The 16527-nt window shown below is 41.3% G+C and overlaps 1 protein-coding gene across 6 annotated transcripts in view; it reads left to right on the top strand.

Moving 5' to 3' along the window:
- Window positions 1-16527, top strand: part of dbn1 (drebrin 1) — a 116384-nt gene that overhangs the window by 354 nt on the left and 99503 nt on the right. The gene's annotated exons all lie outside the window — the stretch shown is intronic.

Genomic DNA, 16527 nt, shown 5'->3' with positions numbered 1-16527 from the left:
GTAAAGTAGAGACGGAGGGGGTGCGGTTGTTTCGGGTCTGCAGAGAGTTTGTGTCAGAGAGCTGCAGGTCTTTTTTTTTTTTTTTTTATGGGGCGGGGGGGTCCCGAGCTGCCCCGCAGTGCAGACTCAGCGGGGAAATGTGCGCCACTGTGCGCGTAAAATGCGCTTTGTTTGCCCTCAGTCCGCCGGGACCGGCTTCACTCCCAGCTGGAAGCAATTTCAGGCTTTTGTGCAAAGTGATGCAGAGGTGTGTGTGAGTGTGAGGTGGTCCAGAGGACCCTGCATCCTTAAACCAGCAGGAAGAGGGGCGAGGCCGGTGGGTGGGATGGAGGGAGGAGGGGAAAGAAGGGGTGGAGGCTTCCATCATCCCCCTTTGTGGCGTTTCTTCACTGGGAAATGGTGCAAGAGGGTCAGTAAGGAAGTTAGTGAAGTAAAAAATTATTCATTTGGCCTGCCGAGCAGTACGGTGGCCCAAAGGTGCAAAACACAACGACACTAAGAAAAACGCAACAACATTTTAGAAACATCAAATCAAAAAAACGCAACAGTGAAACCAAACTGGACTTTGTTTTGTAAAAAACCAAACCAAACCAAAAATACAACAAAGAAGTAAAACTGTGAAGCAAAAGAACAGAAAAGTAAAAAACAAAATAAAAACACAATTACAAGCAAAAAATTTTTTAGTTGCGTGTAGGAAAACCCCGTCAACATTCAGGGAAAGAAACAAACATCTCATGACATTCCAGGAAAAAATGTGACAACATTGGGAAAAACCCCCAAAACGATTAAACATTAAACCAAAAAAATGAAAACATGAGATTTAAGAAAACAATAACATTTCACAAAAGCCTGACAGGAAGCAGGAACAGCACAAAAAGGAAAAATCAGCATTTTGAAAAATGACTTTTGAACAGGAGACCAACACAGGAAGTGACTAACAGCAGTGTGGTGATCTGAAACTATAGAATAAGAATAAGAACAACTTCATTTATCCCGAGGGAAATTCTTTTGTCATGTACATGCTCAAAGCAGCAGGAGAGACAGAGGAACAGATGAATAAGATATACAATATATACAATCAGAATAGTAGTATACAGTACAGAAGTGGGCGGGCCCAGAGTTAAAACTCTTGACTTCAAGGCGATTGAAGTGATTTTGTTTACTGAAATATAACGTTTGGCTATTTGTTGATCGATCAGTATCGGCAGTTACTGCGGCCGATAAATAAAAATGTAAAGAGTAAAGAGGAGAAAGGAGAAGCGCCCTTCAGCCATGTTGTGAGTGTTGAGTTGGGCAAAGTGCAAACGAGTAAATAAAAATACATAATAAATGTCTTAAAGAAAAGAAAATCGGCCAGTATATCAGATCAGTAAAATCAGCAGATATCAGTATCGGTCTTAAAAATCTGATATCAGTCTGATATCAAAAACATGAAAAAAATCAGTTTTCAGGTGTGTTGTGTTTGGCACCTCTAGGCTACCATACCGCAAACCATGGCCTGAGTAAAACTATGTGTATTTGAAGTACTGCTCCCAGCTGCTCCCTAATGGGATCAAACCAGCAACCTTTTGCTGGCAGATGTGTAAACCACCACACTGGAGCTGCTGCACTGAAACATTATTATTAATATTTATTAACAGACAAAGATCAGGCTTTAATCTCTAATCTTGGAATTTTATATAACAGCTTTTCTGTCTATGAAGAAGGCAAACAGACCAGCGCTCACTGGTTTAACAATGACTCACTCCCACAGATCAACAGCCCCACTGGCTGCAGTGATGTATTAAAGTAAACGTTTATTGCATGGACTTTGGTGCTGAAACACCAAAAGCACTCTTAGGTTTAGAGTTTGTCATTTCGTAGCCGAGCAGGAAGGTCACCGAGCTGAATTTCCCCGGCAGCCTGTGAATCCAGAGCAGCAAAGTTTTAGGTGAATCCCAGAGAAAAAAGAGGAATTTCAGAAACCTCGGCCTGGTTTTGGTGCCGGCACGTCCTTCCTGTTCTGTCTGTGTTTGACTCAGAACAAAAAGGGGAAGGAGCCGATTTGTTTAGTTTCAGAAGCTGCAGCATGTAGAGGAGCTGGTTAGCTTAGAGGAGGTAATATTTGACTTGGACTGCAGGTTTAATGTTAAACTCCAGCCTCTGTCCTTGAACACGATAAGGCAGCAGTCATAACAGCTCCACCTGCTCCCCTGATTAAAAATCAGAGGTGTCCTTTGTGAAAGGTTGTTTGGACACAAACGCTGAGTCTGAAACGTGAACCTGAGCCATCTGCTGCAGGTCGTGAGGCCAGGTGAGGTCACGAGGAAGCCTAACCGCCTCACTCAGTCTGTCCACAAGGGGGCGTGCAAATGGATGGTAATATATTTTTTTAGTTGATTAGCTTCGACAACAACACGAAGGCTTTTTTAGTGTTACCACAAACCGAGCAGATCATTGATCTATTATTGATAAATGATTAAACCCACGTGATCACACGCTGTGCTCGTTGTCCTGAGGTGGGAGTCGCTCTGGTTGTTGTAGTATAGTTGCAGCTACAGTTGAGCAATATGTTGCCCTCACCCAGCGACGTCAGCAGGGTTGGGCTGGAGTTAGAGGTTTTGTGGTCCAGCGGTTAGCACCATCGCCTCACAGGAACAACGGTCTCAGGTCCAGATCCAGCCTGGTGTCTCTACAGCAGGGGTGCCCAATCCTGGTCCTCGAGAGCTACCGTCCTGCAGCTTTTAGATGCATCCCTACTCCAACACAGCTGAATCAAATGAATGGCTTGTTATCAGGCCTTTGCCAAACACGATGGCATGCTGAAGAGGTAATCAAACCATTTGATTCAGCTGTGTTGGAGTAGGGATGCATCTAAAAGCTGCAGGACGGTAGCTCTCGAGGACCGGGATTGGGCACCCCTGCTCTACAGGTTCTTCACCCAGTCCAAAATCCTTCATGGGGCTAACTGGTGACTCTGAATTGGCGGTTGTTTGTCTGTCCAGGTGTACCCGCCCACTCGCCTCAGCCTGACTTAAACCTGAAGTGACGGGAAATGGATGGAGGGTACCTTTCATTGAAATCCGTCTTTTCCTTTAGATCTGACAGTTTTTCCAAAAAGGTAGAAAAAAAGAAAGGCTATAGCTTAAGGGTGGAGGTTAACCTAACCCCAACCTGATGTTAAGACAAAAATATTCCAGCCACCCACCAACAGTCCAGTGTGGACGCTGGTTTCTGTGGCTGAGGAGGTCGAGGAAGGGTCTTTCAATCAGGATCCACTCTATAGTTGTATATTGAAGTGTCTGTGGGCAGCATGTTGAACTCTGAGGCCACGTCCACACGTAAAGGCAGAAATGAAGGAAAACGCTGCTAGGAACATGCCAAAGCAGCAGATGGCGATATATTCCTAACCGTGTAGAAATGTTGGCCAATCAGAAGTCTAGAAGCCTTGGTGGGAAATAGTAAACAAGGATGGGGCATTGAAGGTGTGGAGGGACAGTATATGTAAGCATTTAAACACTGCAGAGAGTAACAGTAACAGTTTGTAGAAATTCATTTCACCGAAACGATAACGTGGTGCACAGTGTGACGTCAAAAAAGGCGCACACCTTCGACGCTGCGTTTTTCTCGTCCACACGTAAATGCAAAAACTGAGTTTTTAAAAATCTCAGTTTTCAGTGACCAAAAACGCCGTTTACGTGTGGACGGAAGGTGCAAACGCATAGAAAAATCTGCGTTTTCAAAAATACCCGGGTACGTGTGGACATAGCTTGTCAAACATTGTCACACAGAACAACTCAGGCTAACTATCTGGGACATTGTTTTGAATTTTGAGTTATTTTGTCACCGTTTTCAGTCACTAACTCAACGTTTTGACTCATGTGGAGCAAAAACCAAAACTCTTTTTCAGTGGCTGCAAACAAACACGCTTATTTGTGAGAAAACAAACAAAGCTTATTTGCAGAGCCAAAGTGCGCTTTGTGCTCTCTGAACACGCTCAGGTGATGTGCGGTAATCTAACCCCAGCATGAGCTTCAGTCACAAATGTAACACATGAGGAAACGTGAATGTTTCTGTTTCATAAGTAAGAAACTTCATCACAGCTGTTTGAGCAGGTTTTGAGATTTCCAGCATTCAAACAGTTTCGCCGGCTGAATCATCAAAGAGCCGAAAGGCTCAGTGTGGGAAGTGACCCCAGGTGTCCCCAGCGTGATGATGGGAATGAAGTTTGCTGTTCGGATCGTTAATAATCTCATTTAAAGGTCTGTGGAACCAAAATTTTAGATTCTGATTCAGCAGAATCTGAATGCTTTTACAGTTTCAGATTCTGGAAGCTGAAATCTCCAACAGTTCATCAGAGTTTCACTAATATGGAGGTTTGTTTAAAAACTGAGCATCAGAAACAACAGAGGCGTCTCTGTTGGGCTGCTTTTGGTTTATTTACAGCAGATTTCGTCATCGATACAAAGACAGACATCGAGGACAAATTTCCACCTCTGTTCCCGGAGATGTGCGCTCGTCACAGCCTGACACCGAGCTCTCCGAGGGTGCAGAAACATCGCTGTTCAGGTGTTGATGGAGGCAAGAAATGATGCTTTTTCCACCCTCGAGTCTCTCGCGGCGTCACCAAACTGTAAAAGTGTAAATTACGTGTTTGTGTCAGCTGAACTGCTCGTGCGAGCTGTCATGTTGAAAGGTTAACGTTTCCTATAACGGCGTTCGGATTTAGTGGGATGATCCGGCGGGGCGGAGAGACGATGCGGAGGGCCTCAGGCCTGCCCCCGTTTTTCACACTTGATGGGATTCAAACAAAGGCAGAAACCTCCAAACACGCTGACCCCAAACAACACGGGACCCCCCCCAAACACCCTCCACACCACCGCCCTCTGCCCTACTCTGCTTTCCCAGAGAGCGGATTTAGGAGCTGGATAAATGCAGTCTCTGGAGCCCCTCCTCAAATCTGGTTTTTCGGGCACACCAGTCCAAATAAGACGAGTTCTTCTGACCTGGTTTTGTCGATAAAATAATAATGCATTTATTTATCTCGCAGCAGCTTCACTGCAAACAGAAATACCTTTTTTCCTGGAATTTAGACGTTTGGGACTATTTTTGTGCCAGTCCACCTTAAACAGGTTAAACGTATTTCCCTGTGGTCTGCATCCGTCTGTGTGGTTTCCCAGAGATGAGTGCCTCATAATGAAAATGATTGAACTGAACGTCACTCGGGCTCTAATAAGAAACATTATTTTGAAAGCAGCAGTGTCCTTTTCCATCAATCATGAAACGACCCGACTATAAAAATGAGAAATTTTTGTTTTTCAAATGTTGATGATGAATCGGGGAAAGAAACGTTCAGCAGGCTAATCGATGATTTTTGGATAAAGCTCCGTCGTCGTCTCTTGTAAATCTTTGTTTCTGTCGTCCTGTCGTGGCAGGACTCGGTCAGGAAGCTGTAGAGGTTTGTTCGTTAATTACACGCCGCCCTCACGTCACGCTCGTCCCCCGTGAACAGGTCTTATCTCGGCCTCGCTCACTCGAACATCCGTCGAACTTTAAGCTCCCCCCTCGCTCTCATCATCGCCTGCGGCTGGTCTCGTCCGTCACAGGCGGATCGGCCTTCAGAACGCCATCAGCCGCGAGGGTCTGAGAGCAGCAAGTCGAAGTGATAACGTGCGGGAGGCATCCAGATGACAGATGAGTCCGCAGCATCGCTTATTCGGTCGGGGAGAAGCGTGAAGCTCCGTCCCTGCTGATAACAGGACAGACTGTTAGACTTCATGAACCTCGGAGCGTCAAACACAAAGGAAACATCTGCGTGATGAGTTTGGGTTTAATGATGGCGTCAGGGTAAATGGATTTATGCTGAGCAGCAAACACAGTCACTCCTAAGGACAAAGACATGCAGAGAGAGCGCTGTTTAAGTGTAAAATTACCAAAAATCTAAATTTACTTTCCTGTTTTAGTCAAATTCAAATATCTGAGAAACTATAGACTCACATCCACAGACAGCTCCTTCAGGATTAACCCTGATGACTTTAGTGACCCCTTACGATTCATGTGGTGCCATTATTTTTGGTTTTTGACGGATTAAATCGAGCATCACCACTGTGAGCATGTTAGAAAGCTAATTAAAGCCTCACAGAGCTGCTGGCACGACTGCGCACCACTCCCTAATCAGTATTCAGTACCACGGGGAAAAGTGGCATTACATTAGAGTGTAAAGTTCTTGATTTCTTCATTCAAAGATTAATCTAATCAGGCTTTAAGGAGGTGGTGCAACAGACACCGAAGTGCATGTTAAAGACCAAAGAAAACATTATTGTTATAAAAATATTTTTTTTCATCCACCAGCAGTCCTGACATCTAAAAACACTGCAAGTAAAAAACGAAAGGCAACGAAAAAAAACTTTCTTTGTAATGTCTGCTTGTAATTTAAGAAGTGCTGCATTTGGGTAAAAGTATTACCAATAACTCAGAATTAGAGGAATAAGTGTTTGTATGCGTCAGCTGTATGGAAGATGGAGAAAAATAATAGTGAAATGAAATTATACTTTGTTAATATAGAAGTTAAATAAAGCATTGATGGGCTGTAAACAACAAGCTGTGCTATTATTTTTATTTTTAATTAAAATAAAAAGGAACTAACAGCACAAACACGGTCTAAAGGTTCAGGCAGGGACTCTAGTTAGCTGAGGACTAGCTAACAGCTAGTTAGCTTGTAAGTAAAGGTAGCACTTACTTTAAATTTTAAGAAAATCAATACAAATGTATGAATTACAGTTTTTATAAAAGTGGAAATTAGTAAAAATGATCAAAATTATTTTTTATTTCCTGAAGTGTTTTCTTTGTTTAAAGCTTCCTGTCGGGTAATGCATGCTAGCAGAGTTAGCTTGTAATGCTAACTCTGATGTATAGGGTGTTAACTATATTAAACTTGTATATAAATTGATATAGTAAAACCTGTCACTCATTAGTTTGTGTTCTTCTATTCTGAGACCCTACATTTGTTTTAATATTAGTGTATCTGGATAAAATGTTTTTATCAGCTAATGGTTTTTTTTTTTTGTTAAACTAGCTTCATTAGCAAGCATAGTTTACGGTGATATTAAATGGATAACTACTAATCAAAACGCTTTATCAGATGTTGGACATCACAAAACGGTTTCAGCATTCATTCTCACAGCATTAATAATTCACTTTGATGCAGTTCAAACTTTGCTCTCAAGTATATTTGTCGTAAATTTGTAAATAAATGAACTCTGGAGACAAATTGTTTTTTGTAGCAGGCTGTAAACATGTTCATGGAAGCTTGAATGTTGCAACTGAAGATTTTATTTATTTTTGGTTTTTTTGCCATCTGTAACTCACAATTTTAGGTTGGCATTTCAAAATTTTGAGGTAACTTAAAATTTTGTCTTCCTCTTACAAAAACGTAATAAAATTTCCAGTTGTGTATCTCGACCTGCCTAAAACTGATGAGGACAACTGAATTTGTAAGACTGAAGAGCTCAAACAGACGGTGATGTGCGGGAGGAGGCTCTGGCAAATATGAAGCATGTTACATCATTTTTAAAGTATGAGGGCTTTTAAACTGATAAGACTGGGTTGTTCCCTGCCTCAGAGCATTGCAGGCAGCGGTAATGGGCGACTCCTGAAGGGTGAACATTAGGATGAGATTCCCTCTCCAGCCTGTTTATCATTAATTCATCCGCTCCCTGAAGCTAAAAGAAAGGAATGTTACCTCTTGAACCATAAATGTCAGACTGCAGTGAAGGTGACACTGTGAAAAGGGCAGCGGGTGAATCAGGGTTATCCGATATCACAAAATCCACAAACTGCTTTCAGTGGCTGCTGATTGGCCACAGGCTGCTGTCATATGACCCTTTGACCTGTCCAGCTGTTCGAGGAAGCCATTACCTGACGAGTCACCTCAGACAAAAGAAGAAAATGGTGGAGAGAAGAGCTGAGCAGCAGGTTGAGTCTGTTGGTCTCAGATAGAAGACGTTTGTTGGACTGCTCACACACTTTGGCGTATTTCTCTGAGATCATTTTAACGCGAGTTGTTTATTTACCCCTCAGGAAGGTCTGAATTCAAGGTCGACCAAACAATGCTTCACAGCAGAGCCGAGGTCAAAGGAGAAACAAAACACTGCTGGAAACAGCCTGAGGCCGTGTAGTTTAATAAGTACGGCTCGTGGTGTTCTTACTTATTACCTGTTACAGGCAGGTGACAAAGGAGAAACCTGAATGAGCTGAACATACCAAAAGATGACGCTGCCGTTCCCACGTCACCAAAACTGAACCAAGCTGCACACATCTGAAGTCAGGCTTCAGACTGTTGCCCCTCAGCAGGCTTCCAGAAGCTGGCCAATAAAGAGGGTGGCCCTTAAAGACACAGCAGCTAAAACAGCTTGTTCCAGGCAGCGTAAAGTGAGGGTGTCGACGCGCTGTACTAGCTTTGCATGTTCTACATTACAGTAAAGTTGTATGTGAACTGTTACTGGTAATGTGTGCGTGTCGTCATGGGAAAATGACTCCCTACAGACGTGACTTTATTGGGAATTACCACAAAAGATGTCGCTGCTCAGAGATGGTACTTTATGGCTTCTGTGTGAGTTATGCAGGTCATGGACAGTCTGTCAGTGAGAGGAAGCGTAAACATGAAAGCTGCATGTCTGGGAGGTAAACTGGGGTTTGCTCTGCAAACGACCATGACAGCAATAATCAGCCTGTACAGGAAATGGCTGGTTTCTGGTCCTGCATTCGTCCAGAGCAGTTACCCTACCCTCTACCAAAAACACATTTAATGGATCATCTGACTGAGGACAAATAGATTTGGAGGTTTAATCTCTGACCTCCTGAATGTGCCCCTTCTTTCTTTTTGTCTCATCATCATCTGCTCTGCTCTGTTTTTCAGCAGAGAGAGCATTAATGTGCCTTGAGAGCAGTTAGTAGACATGTTGTGTTTTCACCGTGATCTCGCCGCTCTCTCTGCACTCTCTCAGATTAATATAGAACAGGGTCAGTGGTACAACATGCAAAAACACGGGCTTTCACTTTCATCACAGCAGCTTTATAAAACACAGGTCGACATCATCCTTCAGCATTCACTTACAGCTTCCTCACTTACAGGAGCAAAAATATACAGAGCTAAGAAAAGGCTGGTTTACAACCAGACATGTGTCTTTGTTTTATTTATGTCTTCTATAAATATGCATATGTGTCTTTGGAAACTTCTGCATAAATTTCACCAGCATGGCATGTTAGAAAGTGGAATTTTATTTATTTTTTGCGTTCTGACTTGATTTCAAATATCCAAAACAAGCTTTTAAAATCAGAATAATTCAAATCAATATTTTAGTTTAAAATCTGGCTAGCAGTTTAAATAATTAGCTAAAGTGTGGATAACCTGTTGAAATGTTCAGTTATCAAGCTCAACTGTTAAGATTTTTTTTAAAACATGATGGTTAAAACAGTTTAAATTTAGCTAAACTGTTAATTACCAAGAGTTTATATTTTAGCTAATAGGGCAAATAAACTAATGAGGTTTTAGCTAGCAAGCTCAGTGTTTAGCTAAACAATAACTAGCAAAAATGCTAATGTAAAAGTTTAAAATATTAGAGAAAAATATTCTTTATAGTTAAGTAGCAACTAAAAATCTGGCTAAACAACTGTTAGCTAACAAGCACAAGTGTTTGGAGTGCTAAGGCAGTTGAAACAGTTAGCCAAAAAATGTTAATTAAAGGAATTGTTAGCTAAAAGTATAGCTACCAGTTTCAGCTAAAAGCGTATATATAAACTGTTGAAATGTTTAGCTAACAATGGCAGCTGTAACAATTATCTTATGTTTATCTTAACAGCTGCTGTTGAACTGTTGAAATAGATCAATAAAATGTATGTTAAAAAAGAGAAATTATTGGCTAAACATGTGGATAAAAACTAAGATTGTAAATTAATGGTATGAATAAACAAGCGCAGTTGTTAGCTTAATGTCATGGATAATTCTTAAAAGTATTGCTAGCAGCTGAAATGTTTAACTGAAAATGTAGAAGTGAAATTGTTGGTTAACAACCACATTTAAGAAGTTCACTATAATGGTCACTATAATGTAATGAGGAGCTGTTTAATGGCAGATGTATTTTAAGCTAATATTCAGAAGTTAAGATAGTCAGCTAAAGAGAGCAGTTTTATTCAGATTACCATTTATAATCCAAGTATTGTTAATCTAGTTTGAACTTCTTATCTTATTTAGTCATAAAGGTTGGTGTTGATGGCGGCATTACAAATGAAAAAGGCTGGAAACCACTAATTCTGTCATTTAACGATGTAGGTGTTTTTATAGTTGGCCGGTGCCTCTTCTTCCTTCCTCTCATCTTCTTCTCACTCTCTTACTTCTGATTCCTCCCCCTCCTCTAATAGTTGACATTTATATTTAGGAACTTAGCTGATGCTGTGAAGTCGAGTGAGATTTGATGGCTGCTTCACTAGAATCAGCTTAAATAAATCATGTCAGTGATGTTCGAGGCAGCCAGCAGTGAGGAGTGTGAGCAGCGAGGGAAAGGGAGGCGATGATGGAACTGAAAAGCAGGAATGCTGCCTCAAGATATGAGAAGAAAGTGGAGAAAAAAAACATAGAAAAGAGGCCTGACCCTTTTAATTGGTGTTAGTTTAATGAAGAAATCAATTAATTTCAGTGGGTTTGCTTTCATGGATGAATCATTTTCATAGGGTTAATTATGTAAATTTTGAAGAGTGGGTTGTAGCGAGGCCTCTTGACAGTGTCCAGAATAGAGGAAGCTGGTAGCGCTGTTTGTTTTATGTAAGCCTGGCGTGCTCGAGTGCAAGCTGCTCCACAAAGAAGGGATGATGTGCAGAGTGTTATGTAACAGGAGCCTATGCAGAGGTGTAGCTACACCTCTAAAGTGTAACCATCTCCGTGCAGGGAGATTTACTTTATTCCCAGCTCGGAAGTCAGCCATATTGCAGTTTGTCATATCTGTGGTGTTTACTTTAAGGGAGCACCTTCCCCCGGGTAGCATAAGCACTCTCTCTGCCATAAGGATAAATTCAGGGAACAAATGTCCCAGTGTCCTTCGATTAGTGCATTTTCCCATTATGTCAACAAAATAAACATCCTTCTAAAGTTAACAGCGATGATTGCTAATTCTTCTTCGTCTTAATTATTGTGACGTCTATATAAAACTGATCAGGGAATGTTCTGGTTAGCTACCAGTTAAGAGCTGCTATTTTATTTGTTAATTTTGTTAGCTAAAATTAACAGGTAACAAGTAGAATAGTTATGTAACATAAACATAGCCGAACAGTTACCTTTGGTTCATGTAAAGTAATTAACAGCTATTATATTGAATAGCTGAAAGGTTAATTAAATGGCAAAAGCATAACCTGTGAATGGTAAACATAATGTTATGCTAAGAGTATATAGTAAACTGAAAGTGTAAAATTATTTAACAGATTAAAAAAAATTAACAAATGATTTGATACGCTTGTTTCGTACTTATTGGAATCATCCTCGGAGTCCTTCTGTCGTCAGCCATCTTGGCAACAGGAAGTTATTTCGGAAAGAACCAAGCCACGATTCTGTTTAAGAATTCCCAAGTACGTTTTTAAAGCTTTTTAGACTTGTCCATGAATATTGAAAGCTTTAACCCTTTAAAACCGGTCGGAGCGGGCATGCTCTGCTTTGCGTAACTATTTTTAAATCCCGGCAGCACTGCAACCACATAAGCTAGCGCAATAATTTTTTTGCATATGAAACCAGAGGAGTTGTACTTACATCTGATGCCATCAGCTTGTCCTCGGTCACAGTTTCCTTCCACATATAGCTTTGCAAAAACTGCATAAAAAGCGCTTGCAGCAACAAAAACATAATATTCCAGAAACACGCTTTGCCGATCCGGTCAGCTGTTCATAACACTTCCTATGTCCATCAGCACGAACTATCGCATGTCCGCCATGACCTGCCCGAAACCGGAAGTGACATCATTTTTGCGGAAATGTAGTTTTTTACCATCAGGGCCTCATGAGTCTATACTGGTGTTTTTAAAAGTTATGTTTGACTTTCTGTGTGGTTTCTGGGATGCTGAGGACTCATATTGCACTGCTGGAAATAGTTTATTTTGATGCACATGCTGCTTTTTTTTGCAAATTTGCAGTATAATATTTCGTTTTTCCTGCAGTATATAAAAATTGGTGTATTTCAAAAATAAAACTATGAAGACACTCAAAATAAATTTCCTGTGGTGGGAAACTATTTTGTGCAACTTTTTTTTTATTTACACTTTTGAGGGATAAGCTTCTTAAATTTCTCTAACTAGAAATATATGTTAAGAAAGCAAAAACGATTTTAAATTTTTTTTGTAGTTTATTTCACTTTTTTGCAATTTATGTAATTACTATGCACTTAATGCATACATATTATTAAAATTTAGGCTGTAATGGTTGTATTGATGTATAGCAACTTGAAATGCTCCCAAAAATGGCTCCACAGCATGTAAAAATATAATATAAGCTCTGGTGGACTTGGTTCTATGGTAGGTCTTAAAGGGTTAATGAGTGCGGGGTCGAGAGGGCAGTCGAGAGTAACGTTACGTCGCAGTCCAGAAGATAAAACAAGCAAATCAAAGGCAGACAGACTTCAGGGCTTACGGGGATAATCTGACACTCAGATGATGTTTCACTTGCCAGATGTGTGGGGGGAAAAGCCTTACTGGTGTTATTAGCATTTCTGCAGATCAGGATTAGCAATTTTGGGTGGTTTGAAAGACAAATTTCTCCACTTTTATGGAAAACAAAAGGCAGATTTGTCTGTATGTCTGAGAACAGAGGGATGTCATGATTGTATCTTCCCGTTGGGGGGTGCATTTGGTGGTAAAAGTGGGTCTGCAAAAGCAAACAAGGACTCAAGGTCTCTTTGCAGTGTTTGCTTTTCCTGGAGCCTCGATGAAGGGTTGGTGGACTGATCCTTTTATAGACGAAATGTTTCATCAATGTTTCATTGATTCATCAATCAATGAATCCTGAAGAAATGTGTTATATTCTCATTTGTGGACTGGAAATGAAGCTAAATGTAATTCTTAAAGTTTGTTATTTATTTATTTGACAGGCTGTTGGTATGTGGAGACTGAAAGCAAACAGGCTTGAGGCTGATTTGGGTTGCAGAGTAAACCAATTAGGGCATTTGGTGCTGAAGGCTGTGTTTGACCCCAGGCATTCGCTATGCTAACAAGTAGAGGGGGTTTCTGTTCTTATTGGACATTTTTGAGAGCTGTACTGATGCTTGAGAGTCCTTCACCTGTATTTTTTTTTTTTTTTTATCTGGAAGCCAGGGAAGGTCTCCAGTCAGATTAAAGTTGATATCAGTGGTGACTGGATTTGGGTGTTTTCAAAGGGATGTGCCTCAGATGAGATGAGATTTATGGGAGTGTATTGTGCTCCGTCAGTGTTAAATTCCCCCTGGTACCTCCCTGCTGATCTGCCCTCCTCACTGACTGATATTTCTGGTTTAGGTTTTGCCTTTTTCTGTCAGATCTACAGAGCATGACACAGATGGGTATGATCTCCACGAGGAGGCTTTGTTTCATTTTAATCACAGAATTTAAAATGTAATCGTATTGATTGTTTAAATAGTTTTTCTTACAGCTCAGCTACTTTTGCCCTTGAGAGTCTTTTAGAACAAATAAACACTGTCCAATAAAACTTCAACATGAAATAATTGGCAGTGTTATGCCCTGTCCTGATTGGCAGATCACTCCATTAACAGCCACAGCTTAAATTATAACCTGCTTTATCATTTATTTTACCCCAAAATGGAAACTTAATTTACAGCATCATGCTGCAGTGAAAGAGACTTGCAACTAATAATGAAGATCATAAACACAGTTTATCGAAGTAATAAAACAAGCGTTAAACAGGTTTCTGATTGACTTTTATGTAATTTGGCTTCTGTCAGAACTTGGTGCAGGCTCCCCCTACTGGTCATTAAAAGTATCCTTTTTATATTAGCAGTCTGTGAATACACACACGTGGATAAAACGTGTATGCAATATTAATACTGCCAGATTACATCAACGGGATTCAATTGCATCTGTAGAAAGAGCTGTTGGCCCCTAAAGGAAAACCACCATGATTGTATTAAAAGTATATAAACATTCGTTTTTCTGTGCCTTAGATATATGGACAAAACTTGTGCACGTGCTCCTCTTAAAGGCTGATTTTGAGCAGAGAAAAACTCTCCATCAACACCCAAAAATGGTTAGCTACGATTTCCTCTCCAACAGAGAGGTTCATTCCGTTTATTAGAGAACATAATTGGCTGAAATAAGCACAGATTAAACTGCCAGAACTGGGGGAACACGCTAGAACAAAATGTTAAGCTGATGTTCATGACCACTGGACTGCTGCATGCTGGGAGGCGTTCCATTACATCCTCACCCTAAGGCTGCTAGCTATCAAAATAGGCACAATTGACCTTTAATATTAAAACCACAGATATTTAGTTTCGAATGCGTGGTACTGCTACTAGATCTGCAGCTGCTAATTATTAAATCTTACCTAAGAAGTCTGTAACATAGAAACTGCTGTTTCCCTGAGCCCAGCGTGGCGTCCCTGTGTTGTTTCTTTGGTACCCAAACATAAAAATATTCATTTCACATGGACAAAAAAGCAAAACAGCAGAGAAAAGCAGCAAACTGATATATGAAAAACCAAAATGAACAATTGTTAAGCTTTTTGTGCAGCTTGTAAAAGAGACCTTAGAGGTAACCAGCTGATTCTTGAATAATTAGTTTTCTTTTGTGTGAACATGAATATGGAGCAGGGGGAATAGAAGGAACATGTTTTAAACCACGAGTGAACATTGGTGTCTACATCTGCTACACCCCGCTGAGCTGAAAGCCGGGTTTCTGTTAAATGAGCAGCGCTGAGGCCACTTTAGAAAAGCGTTGAGTGTCAGTAGAGTGAAATGAAACTCCAGGCGAGCGTCGGGCTGTCGTCTGAAAGTGAGTTCAACGAGGGAGCGTCGAGGTACAGGAGAGAGAGCCTGCAGATCGTAACCTCGGAGCTTCTCTGAAATACTTTCCTCTCTGTGAGTCATTTGCACTTTGCCCTCGCAGTTTGGTAGCAGAAGGCAACGAAGAAGAAGGAGAGCGAGATTAAATTGGCCAGAAAAGAGAAATCGGCTCATATTTTTAGCTTTGCTTTCACACATCGAAATTCCAACCGAACTTGCAGAGCTCAGCTGGCTCGTGCAGTTAGAAAGCAGCCAGATATGATTTGAGAGACTTTCTTTGTTTCGTTGTGCAGATACGTCCATACATCCCTCATAGATCTGAGTGTAACGCTGCTCTGCTGGTCAGTTTCTAATTCAAATCGTAGCAGCTGAAGCTGTGGAAATCCTGCTGGAATCAGAACCTGAGCTGGGAATGAAGTCATGGCCTAGTTTTGAATTACGTGCAATAAAAGAGCAGGTTTGTGCAAACGTTTCCTCACAAACGTCTAAAAATAGGCACTCTTCTAATAAATATCCAGTGTGGTTTCTGTAGTTTAATGATTCGTGTCAGTGGATTGTTTGGACGATTGGAGTCGTGGGGGGTTTTAATCTTTAATTACTGCTCGATGGTTCACTCCAGACCCGTCATCCATCTACTTTAATAGAAGATAATGTCTTTATGGAAAGAATTTTCAGGAATCGAGTTCAGGATCTCGTCCCGATGTGTTTCTGTTGGCTTCATCGACTGATGGCCTCCATCCATCATGGAAGTTTGAGGCCACGTTTCTCAGCTGGAAAGGGGTGGAGCTGTTCAAGGATCTCTGGGTCTTGGAGGAGAGTTGATGTAGCATCTACAGTGATGAGGATGCTGTAACGACCTGTTGTGGTGAAGAGGGAATAGGAATGTCATTCATTTACTGGTCAGTCTAAGTTCCTACCTTCACTTGTGGTCACAACTTGTGGGTCGTGATGGAAAGAGTAAGGACATAAGCAGCAGAAATGATTTACTGTGATGAGTCCTAAAGGAACTGGCTGAGGTGGCTCGGGCATCTGACCGTGATGCCTCCTGAGCGTTTTTGATAAAGTGCTTTGAATATGTCGGGAGGAAATGCCAGAACACGCTCGAGAGGTGTCTCTCGGTTGGATCGGGGCGTCCCTTAAGAAGAGCTGGAGAGAAGGTCTGAGCTTAGACTGGACCTGGTCGAACAGATGGAGGGTGGATGGATAAGTTGTAGGCGTGGTGGATGACTTTGTAAATATGCGCAGGGGTTGTTTTTTAATAAACTAACCAGTCATCGAGTGTGTCCAACATCAGCATTCATTCGTCACCGAGATGCTGATCTTCCCTGTGGTGGTTTTTGACCATTCACCATTACAGACTAGACGTGCCCGTTTCCTCTGGTCTGTATTTGCTGCTCTGAGCCTGATTCCTGTCGTCAGCTCAGAGCTGGAAATGTCACTTTTCTTTTCTTTGGAGCTCTGAGTGGAAAAAAATAAATCACGACTCGAGTCTGATTTAGATGAACAGCCTGTTCAAGTTA

Source organism: Copadichromis virginalis, linkage group LG10, assembly GCF_057382275.1.
Source record: "Copadichromis virginalis isolate Kocher_CV1m ecotype Utaka linkage group LG10, C_Virginalis_male_GT1.1, whole genome shotgun sequence".
Taxonomy (NCBI): Eukaryota; Metazoa; Chordata; class Actinopteri; order Cichliformes; family Cichlidae; genus Copadichromis; species Copadichromis virginalis.
This window is presented reverse-complemented; position numbering and strand designations above follow the sequence as displayed.